Source organism: Symphalangus syndactylus, chromosome 10 (assembly GCF_028878055.3).
Source record: "Symphalangus syndactylus isolate Jambi chromosome 10, NHGRI_mSymSyn1-v2.1_pri, whole genome shotgun sequence".
In the NCBI taxonomy this organism is placed as follows: domain Eukaryota; kingdom Metazoa; phylum Chordata; class Mammalia; order Primates; family Hylobatidae; genus Symphalangus; species Symphalangus syndactylus.
Window position 1 is genome coordinate 105,179,732 of NC_072432.2, and position 12,646 is coordinate 105,192,377.

General features: G+C 51.1%; 1 protein-coding gene and 1 pseudogene across 1 annotated transcript in view; both read right to left on the minus strand.

Moving 5' to 3' along the window:
- BFSP2 (beaded filament structural protein 2) overlaps positions 1-12,646 on the minus strand; it is a 76,045-nt gene that overhangs the window by 53,630 nt on the left and 9,769 nt on the right. The window lies entirely within an intron of this gene.
- Positions 11,639-12,538, minus strand: LOC134731680 (AF4/FMR2 family member 4-like; annotated as a pseudogene).

Consider the following 12,646-nt stretch of genomic DNA (forward strand, 5'->3'; position numbering starts at 1 on the left):
GGTGGATTTTTTTTTTTTTTTTTTTTTTTTTTAAGATGGAGTCTCGCTTTGTTGCCAGGCTGGAGTGCAGTGGCACAATCTCGGCTCACTGCAACCTCTGCCTCCCGGGTTTAAGCAATTCTCCTGCCTCAGCCTTCTGAGTAGCAGGTATTACAGGTGCCTGCCACCAAGCCCAGCTAATTTTTTTATTTTTAGTAGAGGCGGGTTTTCACCATGTTGGCCAGGACGGTCTTGATCTCTTGACCTTGTGATCCACCTGCGTTGGCCTCCCAAAGTGCTGGGATTACAGGCATGAGCCACCATGCCCGGCCAGGATGTGGAATTTAATTTCAAGTACAAAAGGAAGAGAGGATGAAATGGGTTAGGTGCAGAAACACCAATATTTCTGGCAACTTTTTAAATGACAGTTGACAAAACAGGACAAAATGTTACAAATCAGGACTATAATGTGAAAAGAACAATAGCCAGTGTTATGGATTTAATTGTGTACCATCCAAAAGATAAGTTGCAGTCCTGACCCCCAGTACCTGTGAAGGTGACCTTTTTTTTGGAAATAAGATCTTTACAGACGTCATCAAGTTGAGGTCATTAAGGTAGGCTCTCATCTAATGTAACTGGCATCCTTATGAAAAGAGGAAAATTTGGACACAGACATACGGAAGAATGAAGGTAGAGATGGGGGTGATGCATCTATGGGCCAAGGAAGGCCAAGGAGTGCCCGCCATCACCAGAGCTGGGAGAGCAGCCTGGGACCGATTCTCTCTTACAGTCCTCACAAGGAGCTGCCCCTGCTGACACCTTGGTTTCCAGCCTGTAGTCTCCAGGCCTGTGAGAGAATAGCTTTCTGTTGTTTTAAGCCACCCAGTTTGTAATACTTTGTTATGGTAGCCCTGGGAAACCAACATAGCTGCCTCTTATTCACTGATTACTTTGGGGGGCACTTCCATTTGTTGATTTAACCAATATTTATCATGCATCTATGTGCTGGCCGCCATCCTGGGTGATAGAGAAACAGCAGGAGCCAGAGAGGACAGGTTCCTCCCTTCCCGACACATACTTTCTAGTTCACATGCATTATCTCCAGCCAGCATCCCCACAGCAATCCTATGAAACAGGGATTATTCTCCCTCAATGTACAGATAAGGAAATGGACTCTCAGGGGTTAGCAACGGGGCCAGGGCCTCTCTTGTGGGAAAGAGTGAGCCGGACTTCCTATGTTCTAACTCAGTTGATTGCATAGATGCAGGACTGCCAAGGTAGACTCTGGGGGAGAGATGGGTGAGACAGGTAGGAGTGTGGGTTCCGCAGTCACACCCTGCTCAGCATGTGGGAGGCACAGAGTGGGCCCTGCTCCTAAAGTCACAGCCCAGCCCAAGCAATTACCTCTCGGCCTCCAGCCTCACGGGGGCTGCACAGGACACGTGAGAAGAGAGGTCGCTTGCACCTCGGTTCTGACTCCGTGGTCCTCCCACCGCCGTGGAGGAGGAGGCTGAGGATGCCTGCTTGCTGTAAGGAAGTAAAACCATGGCCCTGACCATTGGCAGCTGAGAGCTAGACCAGAGTATTCTCACTTACGCACGAGCGTTTACAGAATATCAGCAATAATCAGACCAGCTCACTCTGTGATCATGGTGGAAGGAGATGGAGACAAGGGCACGCGGTGATTCTATCTGGACAGAGAGGCAAGGACGCCCTGCAACCACAGAAACTCAACATCCCCTCTTCCAGCTGACTCGAGTGATGACTGCTGCTTCTTTACTAACGGCAGCTCTATGCCTGCTTCATTCCTTCCACCTCCTGTGTAAAGATTATTAAGATCCCCAATCATCAAACTGCCCCTACTTCCTGACAGCATCAAATGCAGAGCAAGCCTTTCTTAAACCTTTCCCCAACAACCTAACACAGGCCTAAACCTCATAACAAGCCCCTCCCAACGCCCTTTCCTGAGATGTCCCAGGTTCTCCTGGTACAATTTTCTGTTGCTGCGGCATGCTAATACACCGTTTCCACCTATGAGTATGTGCTCAGGGGTCTTTGGCTGGTGGGATTTCACAGAGCCATGCCTCACTCCATGGAGATTGGCGTCTTGACCCCTACCACTGGGCTAGGTGGTGGTGAGAGGTGATCGCCCCTGTCGGGGGCAGGGGTCTCAGCCCAGCAGTCTGTGGAAATCCCTCATGCCAGGCCTCGCCCACCCGAGCAGGTGCTCACCTCCTGCGGTGGAGTGGTTTGGGGGAGCCGGAGCCACACACCATGGGAAGTCTCTGAACTCTACTCAGATAAAGTCATTCTGCCTCGAGTGCTGACTGCTCAGCACATTTTTCTGAGTATTAAAATCACTGAAAAAGAAAATGAGAAATCCCGAGGAGGGCTGCACTATTCCCCAGCAGCAAAGCTATTAAACTTGCAAGTCTCAGTTCTGAGCCGTCTGATGGGTCGGAAGCCGCTCAGCCTCATGCGTCCTGGTTAAACAGTTAGTTCCAGTTAGAGATGTGCTTGCGGAAGGATCAATCACCCTTTCTGACAGTTTCTTCCAAATTAAAAGAGGCAGAGAAGGGCAGAAAAAGGAGGCACATCCCAAAGTCTGAACTCACAGAGTGGGGCCTGTGTCGACTATAGCTCTATCTTATCAAACAGGGGCACTCTACGTAGACTGTGGGCCCGCCTACCCTTCAGAGTTCTGGGACAGGACTGACTCGGGTCTTATAGATGAATGTGACAGGAAGTTTTTAAACAGTCTTTTAGGGGTAGAAACAACACTGAATTGATCCTGGCTGGAACACTAACTGTGGCCTCAGTTTCTTTATCTGTAAAATGGGTATTATGGGCTGAACCGTGTCCTTCCTCCCCCAAATTCCTATGCTGAAATCCTAACCCCCAGTACCTCAGAATGTGACTGTATTTGGAGAAAGGGTCTTTAGAGAAGTAATTCAGTTAAAATGAGGTCCTGACGGTGAGTCCTACTCCAAGATGCCTGGTGCCCTTCTGAGAAGAGGAAGTTTGGACACAGATGTACAGAGAGAAGCCTGCGTGAGGACACAGGGTGAAGATGCCCTTCCATAAGCCAAGGAGAGAGGCCTCAGAAGAAACAATCCTGCTGACACCTTGCTCTTGGACTTCTGGCCTCCAGAATAGGGAGAAAATGCATTTCTGTTGTTGAAGACACACAGTCTATGGGCCTTTGTTCTGGCAGCCCAAGGCGACAAATACACTGCACATAATCCCATCTTCCTAGGTAGCCCCATATGTTATGGAGAGGCCCAAATTAAGACAGAGAGTAAAAGTTCTTGTTAACGTTTGCAGATGTCATGCAAACACAAGGGTCATATCAGATGCCTGCAGTTCAGTGAAGATTGTGGATGGTTTTATCCTCATGAGTCTTACGGATAAATGATTTTGTTAGGGAAGGAACATGATTTTGTTAGGAAAATCATAGGTATGTTCTCGGTGGTCTTTGGCTGGTGGGATTGAGCAGGTGCATGCCTCACAGAAGATGAACCCAGAGAACTCCCAGAGTGCCTGTGTCCACTCCGGCGGGTGGCTGGATCTGGGCCAACTGCACCCAGGAATTCAGGGGCCTACCCAAGGCTGTTCCTGGAGATGTTCCTGGCCTGGGTGGGCTGGATGCCGCCATGAGCAGGCAGTCTCCTCAGGGACGCTGGGTACGCACACCCAGTGAACTCTCGCAACCTCCCGGGCTTCTCCTCCTTGTCCCAGTTACTCTTCATGTGAGAGTGATGGTTTCATCTTCACTGTGCAGATGAACAAAACAAGGCCTGTGTTTCCATGGTAGGTGAGTGATGATAAATCCCTCCATCACATAACCTTTCTCCTCAGAGCTGGAGGAAGGTTACTTGGGGGGTGGGAATGACGATGATGAAAATGAAGTAAAGTTGAAAGCTGGGAATGGCACCCGGAAGTTCTCTGGGCAGTAGGGCTAGCAGTAGGAGCTGAGGAGGCGGGAGGAGAGGGGAGAGAACAGGGGTGAGTAGAGGGGATAGGACAGGGGTGAGTAGAAGAGAGAGGGCAGGGGTGAGTAGAGGCGAGAGGGCATGGGGGACTAGAGGGGTGAGTAGACGGGAGAGGATAGGGGTGAGTAGACGGGAGAGGACAGGGGTGAGTAGAGGGGAGAGGACAGGGGTGAGTAGAATGGAGAGGATAGGGTCTAGTAGAAGGGTGAATAGAGGGGAGAGGACAGGTGAGGAGAGGGGAGATGGCAGGGGTGAGTAGAGGGGAGAGGACGGGTGAGTAGAGAGGAGAAGGCAGGGGTGAGGAGAGGGGAGTGGACAAGGGTGAGTAGAGGGGAAATGGCAGGAGTGAGTAGAGGGGTGAGTAGAGGGGAGATGGCAGGGGTGAGTAGATAGGAGAGTAGAAGGGAGAGGGCAGGGGTGAGTAAAGGGGAGATGGTAGGAGTGAGGAAAGGGATGAGTAGAGGGGAGAGGGCAGGGGTGAGTAGAGGGGAGATGGTAGGAGCGAGGAAAGGGATGAGTATAGGGGAGGGGGCAGGGTGAGTAGAGAGGAGAGGACAAGGGTGAGTAGAGGGGAGATGGCAGGGGTATGTAGAGGGGAGAGGGCAGGGGTGAGTAGAGGGGAGATGGCAGGGGTATGTAGAGGGGAGAGGGCAGGGGTGAGTAGAGGGGAGAGAACGGGGTGAGTAGAGGGGAGATGGCAGGGCCAAGTAGAGGGGTGAGGACAGGGGTGAGTAGAGGGGAGAGGACAGGGGTAAGTAGAGGGGAGAGGCAGGGGTGACTAGAGGGGTGAGTAGAGGAGAGATGGCAGGGGTGAGTAGAGAGATGAGTAGAGGGGAGAGGGCAGGGGTGAGTAGAGAGATGAGTAGAGGGGTGAGGGGAGAGGGCAGGGGTGAGTAGAAGGGAGAGGGCAGGGATGAGTTGAGGGGAGATGGCAGGAAGGAGTGGAGGAGAGAGGGCAGAGGTGAGTAGAGGGGAGATGGCAGGGTGCATAGAGGGATGAGTAGAGGGGAGAGGACGGGGTGAGTAGAGGGGAGAGGACGGGGTGAGTAGAGGGCAGAGGATGGGGTGAGTAGAGGGAAGATGGCAGGCATGAGTAGGGGAGAGGACAGGGGTGAGTAGAGGGGTGAGTAGAGCAGAGGGGGCAGGGGTGAGTAAACGGGAGAGAACAGGGCTGAGTGGAGAGGATGGGGTGAATAGAAGGGAGAGGGCAGGGGTGAGTAGAGAGGAGAGTGTAGGGGTGAGCAGAGGGGAGAGGGCAAGGGTGAGTAGAGGGGAGAGGATGGGGAGAGTAGAGGGGTGAGTAGAGGGGAGAGGGCAAGGGTGAGTAGAGGGGAGAGGACAGAGGTGAGTAGAGGGGAGAGGACAGGGGTGAGTAGAAGGGAGAGGATGGGTAAGTAGAGGGGAGATGGCAGGGGTGAGTATAGGGGAGATGGAAGGGGTTAGTAGAGGGGAGATGGCAGGGTGCATAGAGGGATGAGTAGAGAGGAGAGAACAGGGGTCAGTAGAGGGCAGACAGAGGATGGGGTGAGTAGAATGGTGAGTAGATGGGAGATGGCAGGCATGAGTAGAGGGGAGAGGACGGGGGTGAGTAGAGGGGAGAGGACAGAGTTGAGTAGAAGGCAGAGGACAGGGGAGAGGGCAGGGTTGAGTAGAGGGGTGAGTACAGTGGAGGGGGCAGAGGTGAGTAGAGGGGAGAGAACAGGGCTGACTAGAGGGGAGAAGACAGTGGTGAATAGAAGGGGGAGGGCAGGGGTGAGTAGAGTGGCGAGTACAGTGGAGGGGGCAGGGGTGAGTAGAGGGGAGAGAACAGGGCTTAGAGGAGAGAGGACAGTGGTGAATAGAAGGGGGAGGGCAGGGGTGAGAAGAGTGAGAGAACAGGGGTGAGTAGATGGGACATAGCAGGGGTGAGTAGAAGGATGATGGCAGGGTGTGTAGAGGGATGAGTAGAGGGGAGAGGACAGAGTTGAGTAGAAGGCAGAGGACAGGGGAGAGGGCAGGGTTGAGTAGAGGGGTGAGTACAGTGGAGGGGGCAGAGGTGAGTAGAGGGGAGAGAACAGGGCTGACTAGAGGGGAGAAGACAGTGGTGAATAGAAGGGGGAGGGCAGGGGTGAGTAGAGTGGCGAGTACAGTGGAGGGGGCAGGGGTGAGTAGAGGGGAGAGAACAGGGCTTAGAGGAGAGAGGACAGTGGTGAATAGAAGGGGGAGGGCAGGGGTGAGAAGAGTGAGAGAACAGGGGTGAGTAGATGGGACATAGCAGGGGTGAGTAGAAGGATGATGGCAGGGTGTGTAGAGGGATGAGTAGAGGGGAGAGGACAGGGGTGAATAGAAGGGAGAGGGCAGGGGAGAGGACAGGGGCGAGTAGAGGGGAGAGGATGGGTGAGTAGAGGGGAGAGGACGGGTGAGTAGAGGGGAGATGGCAGGGGTGAGTACAGGGGTGAGTAGAGGGGAGATGGCAGGGGTGAGTACAGGGGTGAGTAGAGGGGAGAGGGCCTGCGTGAGTAGAGGGGAGAGGGGAGGGTGAGTGGAGGGGTGAGTAGAGGGGAGAGGGCAGGGGTGAGTAGAGGGAAGAGGGAAGGGGTGAATAGAGGGGAGGTGGTAGGAGTGAGTAGAAGGGTAAATGGAGGGGAAATGGCAGGGGTGAGTAGAGGGGAGAGGATGGGGTGAATAGAGGGGAGATGGCAGAGGTGAGTACAGGGGAGATGGCAGGGGTGAGTACAGGGGAGATGGCAGGGTGCGTAGAGGGATGAGTAGAGGGGAGAGGACGGGTGAGTAGAGGGGTGAGTAGAGGGGAAGTGGCAGGTGTGAGTAGAGGGGTGAGTAGAGGGGAAGTGGCAGGTGTGAGTAGAGGGGAGATGACGAGTGAGTAGAGGGGAGAGGGCAGGGATGAGTAGAGGGGTGAGTAGAGTGGAGGGGGTAGGGGTGAGTAGAGGGGAGACAACATGGCTGAGTAGAGGGGAGAGGACGGGTGAATATAAGGGAGAGGGCAGGCGTGAGTATAGGGGTGAGTAGAGGGGAGAGGACAGGGGTGAGTAGAGAGGTTTGTGGAGGGGAGAGGGCAGGGGTGAGTAGGAGAGGGCAGGGGTGAGTAGAAGGGAGAGGACACCGGTGAGTAGAGGGGAGAGGACGGGAGAGGGCAGGGTTGAGTAGAGGGGTGAGTACAGCGGAGGGGGCAGGGGTGAGTAGAGGGGAGAGAACAGGGGTGAGTAGAGGGGAGAGGATGGAGAGGGCAGGGTTGAGTAGAGGGGTGAGTACAGCGGAGGAGGCAGGGGTGAGTAGAGGGGAGAGGACTGGGGCAAGTAGAGGGGAGAGGACAGTGGTGAATAGAAGGGAGAGGGCAGGGATGAGTAGGGGGGTGAGTAGAGGGGAGAGGACAGCGGTGAATAGAAGGGAGAGGGCAGGGATGAGTAGGGGGGTGAGTAGAGGGGAGAGGACAGGGATGAGTAGAGATGGCAAGGGTGAGTGGGGGGAGATGGCACTGTGAGTAGAGGGGTGAGCAGAGGGGACAGGGCAGGAGTGAGTAGTGGGCAGAGGGCAGGGGTGAGTAGAGGGGAGAGGGCAGGGTGAGTAGAGGGAAGAGAGCAGGGGTGAATAGAGCAGACGTGGTAGGAGTGAGTAGAGGGGTAAGTAAAGTGGGGGTGGCAGGCTGAGTAGAGGGGAAAGAATAGGGGTGAGTAGAGGGAAAATGGCAGGGGTAAGTAGAAAGAAGATAGCAGGGGTGAGTAGAGGAGAGAGGGCAAGGGTGAGTAGAGGGGATAGGGCAGTGGTGAGTAGAGGGGAGACGGCAGGGTGAGTAGAGGAGTGAGTAGAGGGGAGAGGACAGCCATGAGTAGACGGGTGAGTAGAGAGGAGATGGCAGGTATCGGTAGAGGGGAGAGGACAGGGCTGAGTAGAGAGGGCAGGAAAGGGGAGAGGGCAGGGGCAAGTAGAGGGGTGAGTAGAAGGGAGAGGGCAGGGGCAGGTAGAGTGGTGAGTAGAGGAGAGAGGGCAGGGGTGAGTAGAGGGGAGAGGGCAAGGGTGAGTATAGAGGTGAGTAGAGGGGAGAGGGCAGGAGTGACGAGCGAGCGCAGGGGTGAGTAGAGGGGAGAGGGCAGGGGTGAGTAGAGGGGAGAGGACGGGTGAGTAGAGGATTTGTGGAGGGGAGAGAGCAGGGGTGAGTAGAGGAGTGAGTAGGGGAGAGAGGGCAGGGGTGAGTAGAGGGGTTTGTGGAGGAGAGAGCAGGGTGAGTAGAGGGGTGAGTAGGGGAGAGAGGGCAGGTGTGAGTAGAGGGGAAAGGGCAGGGGTGAGTAAGGTGAGAGGACGGAGCGAGTAGAGGGGATAGGACGGGGTGAGTATTGGGTTTTGTGGAGGGGAGAGGGCAGGGGTGAGTAGAGGGGCGAGTAGGGGAGAAAGGACAGGGGTGAGTAGAGGGGTGAGGGCAGGGGCGAGTAGAGGGGTAAGTAGAGGGGAGAGGACAGGGTTGAGTAGAGGCAAGAGCTCGGGGTGAGTAGAGGGGGCAGTAGAGGGGAGAGAACAGGGGTGAGTAGACAGGAGCGGACAGGGATGAGTAGGGCGTGAGTAGAGGGGCCAGGCAGGCGTGGGCAGTTACGTTCAGCAGGGGACTTTGTCTTCTGCATAATTTTGCCCAGAGACTGCTGAAATGGGGGGACTTTCTAACTTCCACACTGTAGTGTTATTTCGTTAGCGTTTATTTAGATGGTTATTCACTGGTCCTGAAATAAACATGTAACTAAAAAAGACAAGTTGTTTTCCAGTGGTGGTCAGTTTGGTGGTGGAGATTTCCACTCCTGTGCCCTGCATTTACTGCCTCCTGAGGACTGCTGAAATCACTTCTTGTTTCTGCTGAATAATGCATTTGTGACAGCCAGCTCTACTAGCTCGTTTACAACCAGATAAATGAGTCTTTATGTGCTTTTCCCCAGCCAGACGACAATAAACTAGGTTTATTTGCCTAAATTGAGTCCTCAAATTTGGCGGATCAGCATAAACCCTCTGGGAGAGCGCTGGGGACCCTGCGTAACATTCTGCTTGGTTCAGCCATTCTTTCACTAATTCCCCGTAAAAAGCCACCACATTTGTCCTCAGCACTTGTGCCAGTTGCCTGGATTAGTTTTAATTTAGCTCTTCTGGAGAGTGTAGCCCTTTAGAACATCTTTCCTATTGCTCTTCTCTACGGATGTTTAATTTGGTTGGGTTTGTTTTGAGAGGAGCTACGGAGATGGGTCTTCTCTCCCACCGGGACACGTCAGTAGAAGGGTTCTCTTGCTTGCGTGGAGTTCTGAAGGCTTCCCCTGCCCGAAGACCTGATAGGAATTACGGCTTCCCCCACCACAAAAGCCACTGACAGGACTTTTATTTATTACTGCATATTTTATTTAAGGTAAAACCTCCAAACAGTGCCAAAGAGTATACACCCCAAAGTAAGCCTGCTCCTGCCCTGTCTCCAGCTCCAGCCCTCTCACCAGAAGCCCCCACTGTCCGCAGCCCCTATGTGTGCTTCCAGGGAGGGTCTGCCCCCCACTTTCTAAGAAACAAATAGTAGCAGAGCACAGACGTGGTTACTCAGCGATACATCTTGGCGCCAGCTCCACGTCAGTATCTAACCAGCATCCTGGTTCTCTTCTCACAGCGGCAGAGGATTCTGCTGCGTTGTTTCTCTGTGTCAGACATTGCAGCCGTTTTCTGTCTCACTGCTGGTCTGGAATTTTAGAGAACCCCCGAGCTGGAGTTCTGAATTGAAACCTGGAGCCTGTCTGGTTCAATATTCAACTTTCACCACCAGCCGTTTCTTGAACACCCACTGTGTGTCGAGGTGTGCCTCTCTGTGCCAGGCTCTGGAAGTGGAGAGGAAGGCAGACAGAGCAGTGGCCCCGGCAGAGCTGGCGCTTGGTGGGAGGCCTGCCCGGCACCCAGACTGCCCTGAGGACGCCATGCCCGGCTCCCACCTTGGTCCACGCTGGGCCCCGCCCTGAAGGGCCATCTTCCGGCATCTTCCTTGGGACCCACATTCAGTCCCCACTTCCTGGGGCACCCTCGCTGAGAACTAATCGATACCCTGCACTTTCTGGAAACTCCCACAGCATATGTCGGTTGATCAACGCGCTCATGTAAGCAGCTGTTTGTGTTACTGCTCACTTAATGTATGTCTTCAAGTTTATTCAATTCCACAAACTTAAAGCATTGATTATGTGCCAGGCGATTTACACACATCATTTCATTTACATTCCTGCACCAACCCGATGAGGTAGGTCTTCTAGCTGCATTTTTACGAAGATTTCAAACGTAAGTCAAAAGAAATCTGTTATAATGGACCCCCATATATGCATCACCCAGCTTCCTTGATTATAAGCACGTGACCTATTTTGTTTTACTTGTATCCACGTCTTGCCACTCTGCCTGAGATTATTTTCAACAAATCCCAGACAGCATATTATTTCTTCTTCAAATATTTCAGCCTGTACTGGCAAATTGTAAGAATGCTTTAAAAAGAACACATAACTTCACAACCATGATCATGTCCAAAAATTAATAATCCTTTCGTAATACTTTCTCAATTATCAAATATCTAGTCAGTGTTTGTCTTTTCTCGTGTCTAATATATTTTTTAATAGTTTGAATAGTGATCCAAATAAAGCCCATTTTGATGGGCTGATATGTTAATTTAGTCTCTCTTAATGTATGGATTTCTCTTACCATCTTGCTTCTTTCCCTTGCAATTTTTATTTGTTAAAAAATTGGGTCTTTTGTCTTATAGTTTCCCAGAGTTTGGATTTTGCTGGTTTCATCTCTATAATAATACTTTTATTATTTTCCTTATGACTATCTAGTTGTCTAAATATCACTTATGAAAAAGTCCACCCTTCCCTCTATTGGCTTCAAGTGCTGCCTTTATTAAAACTAAATTTCTGAACACAGTAGAGCTTACTATGGAATTAACCTGTTCATCTGACCCTTGTCTTTTCTGTAAATTAGTAGTTTTATTTTGAGGCTTAATCATATTCAGGTTTTTTGTTTGTCTGCAAGACTACTTCATAGGTGGTGATGTGTACTCCACCCGGAGATACAGAACGGCTGCTGGTCGCATTTTGTGAAGGTCATAGCCATTTGATTATTGTTACTGCCTAGAGCCATTGTTTTATTATAGATATAAATAAAATTAATAATAATTCTATTATTTTTCTTTATTAGCTGGAATACATCTATGAAAAGATAATTCCTCTCTTAAATTATTTATTTTTCTTACCGGATATACCTATAGGTCTTATAAGAAAGGCAGGAAAATGCTTTATTTTCTCTCATTATTTACCAGTTTTAAAAATAATGAGTTGGTTCCTCAGTGGGCTCCAAAGATGATTAGTTGTGTTTTTTTTGGTGTTATACTGATATATTTGATGGATTTCAATCTATTGCAGTTAACGTTCTTAATAATATTCTTTTAAAAATTGATGGATCATGCTTTTATTCTATAACTGACTTATTTTAATATTTGAAAGCTGTAAATGACATTTTCTCTGTTTCCCAAGAGGCGAGCTAACAGGTCTCTATGGATGCACTTGGAAGTCGCTCACGAGTCTTTCTTTAAACTTTAAAACATCTCTGAACTTTTACATTCTTTACTATTAAGACAAAAAGGCAGTTCAAGTTCAATCAGAATTTCATGTTCAATTGCTTCACATAGTCACAATATTAAAAGCTCTGAATGTGTGACTTAGGTCCAGCGGTTAGAAAGGTATTTTCAGCCTGGCGAGATGTGCTTTGCTGCTGGGCTGCAGCTCATTTGCGCTGTCATCATGGGATTGGCTACTGTAGCGCTCAGAGGACAGCTCTGGTTCCACGGACTCCTGTCCGCCCACGGGCTGCACACAGGCAGTAGGTTTCTGTAACATTGAACTGAACTTTGACATCAACGAAGGTGGGAAAGACTGATTTGAGTGCTGCCCACTTGGAAAAGATACATGAGAGGGAGAATCCCCGTTTGCATGAGGGTCCCCAGGTGATCTGGAGCACTGATATTCCTTGCTACGCTGATCATTCCCATGAGACCTGGAATGACTGGAGCTTAACGAAGAGACAGCCTGGGGTTTCCCAGGGCTGGAAGAGCGCGGCTTGGAGTGCTGTGATCCATGCTGGCATTTTTCTCTGGTCTTCTGCTCCCACTACTGCTATGTGAGTCACAGTCATGTCTCTGGCCACGGCTGTTAGTGCCACTGCTGCCACTGTCTACTGGCTACCATGTCCACTCTGTAAGCCTGAGGACTGTTTCTGAGACAGAAATGCTGGGTGCAGAGGTCCTATGGGGGTCCATTTTCATCTGTTATAAGTGGTACTGTAGGCTTGGAAACTGCAATAAGCCTTGGTATAGATTTGTCTCCTATAAAATCCTTCATTTCACCATAGTTTTCAAGCCTACTCTGGATACAACTCGATAACTTATCTTCCTTGCTAGTAGCTTTGTATGGCTCAGCAAAGAGAATAGAGCTAGGTGGGAAGGCAACTTCATCCTGCTGAATTTCCTGATCCCGCCTTTCTTGTTCTTTCATATACCGCACGGTCCGGGCTTTGTGGTTCATGTTGCTTATCTTGACTTCTTTTTCTCCCCAATGCAGCCTCCTTGGTGTCCGTCCTTATGGCAGTTGGACCTCAGCTTTGCTGTTGCTTTAGATTCCGCAGCATGAGGT